The sequence below is a fragment of the Vollenhovia emeryi genome, unplaced genomic scaffold, assembly GCF_000949405.1.
Source record: "Vollenhovia emeryi isolate VEMERY1.0 unplaced genomic scaffold, V.emery_V1.0 DF945951.1, whole genome shotgun sequence".
Classification (NCBI taxonomy): Eukaryota; Metazoa; Arthropoda; class Insecta; order Hymenoptera; family Formicidae; genus Vollenhovia; species Vollenhovia emeryi.
The window spans coordinates 309-2,031 of record NW_011960415.1 but is presented as its reverse complement, the minus strand read 5'-3'; the positions used below and the strand labels follow the sequence as shown (position 1 = coordinate 2,031).

The window sequence follows — 1,723 nt, the reverse complement described above, 5'->3', positions numbered from 1 at the left end:
GGAAGCTTATATACGTACATCAGGAATTTGTAGTACATTTGTAAAATTATTTAATTTAAATTTTAGTATACTAGTAATAGAGGATAGGATAGGAAAATATAATTAGACATACATAATAAAGAATGTATGTATATTAAATTTCAAAAAACTATTATTTCGATTATTTCCTAAGTCGTTGATAACATCCATCTAGAAAAGAATGAGTCAAATTGATTAATTTATTAAGAAAATTTATTTGATCAGGCATATTGATTTTATTCGTTTGTACTTCTCTTCGTTTCATACCTTTAGGAGGATAGAAATACAAAATATTAAAAATTTGGGTTGTAAGTAATTTTGACATTATTGAAGCTATTTCAAATCCGACAGCGAGTACTATTTCGTTTGTATTCGTCTGTACCGCTTTTTATTTCATTAGTACCCGTCAAGAGATAAACATACGGAATACTGAAAATAACGTAATAAATGTACAATAATTTTGTACGCGTTCGTAATTTTTCACCTCTTTCTCAAATTAACATAAGTATGTATAGCACATATAAGTGTTATACTAGAAAAAAATGTCATGTTAGAGTTAGGTAATAGAATGATTCGACAATTCAAATTTATATTTCGCTTTGCAGAGATGTAAAAGGAAACGATCTTAAGATAAAATCTTTGTTAGTAGCAATTAATTTGCCTATACATATCCAGAATTAGCTTATCTGCTAATACCTTTTCTTCAATTTCTTATTGGTATTTCGGTTTTATTGTGTTATGTATATAATGGTCAAGTGACAACTGATGAAATCAAAAGACAAGACGAATCTTGGTGGCTTACAATTTGAGCGACAAGTGTAAGTAGGTGGTATCGTGGCTATATGAAAGTAGAAGATACTTAATAACGGTGGCTCTCCCAAACGAACTGTCCGTGTAGACTGACCTGGTAGGAATGCTACGTTTTACTTATCAGCTTTGCAGCGCACCGCGATTGCCAACAAATCCCGCCGATTGTCGTGTCATTGCCTTAAAAAAAATGGATTACTTGAGTGCATCAAATGACGGAAGTGACAGGTTTTAATAGTCGATATTAATGTGATTTACTCACTCTAAAAGTCTCATTGCTATTGTATAAAATGCACGTTTTCTCATGCTCCCGTTTCGTCATTATGTCGCGCTTTAATAATTCCTTGATTATTATAGTTTCAAGTGCAAAATATATTTACGTGACCTTGGTGTACCCTATGCATTAGCTTAGCATCCAAGGTTTGTGAAATATAATTTCGCAACATTGGACACTATTAACTATCTTTCTCCATCACGAAAAGTCAATTTATAAGTAAAATTATAACTTTCGACATCATCTTCGCTTATTTAATAATGTTGTGTAAAAGAGGTTATAACTTTTAATCAACTTAAAGTAAAAAAACTCGACTTAATTCTAAAATACATTTAGTACGTGTATAGCAATATATGTATTTACTATTAATAATGTTCCAACTTATTTTACTACAAATATCGTATATATTATTTTTACAGCACAGTTCAAACGCTTTTTTCTATGCATTTCCCATAATAATCTATTAATAATTAATTAAATAATAGGATGCTTTGATTTATTATTATTAATACAAGAGCAAATAGAAAGAATAATAGGAACATTTTGGGTTGGATTTTTATTATGATGTATTTTGTGCTACTAATGTAAAGGTCTTCGATTGGATAAGGACACCATTTTTTCCAA

General features: G+C 29.8%; 1 long non-coding RNA gene across 1 annotated transcript; it reads right to left on the bottom strand.

The window, feature by feature from the left end:
- Positions 1-24: 24 nt before the first annotated feature.
- LOC105560416 lies at positions 25-1,375 on the bottom strand. The gene is made up of 3 exons (XR_001008828.1): positions 821-1,375; positions 286-447; positions 25-189 (listed from the first exon to the last, which is right to left on the bottom strand). It is a non-coding gene; the product is annotated as an uncharacterized LOC105560416 (long non-coding RNA).
- Between the last annotated feature and the right edge of the window lie 348 nt (positions 1,376-1,723).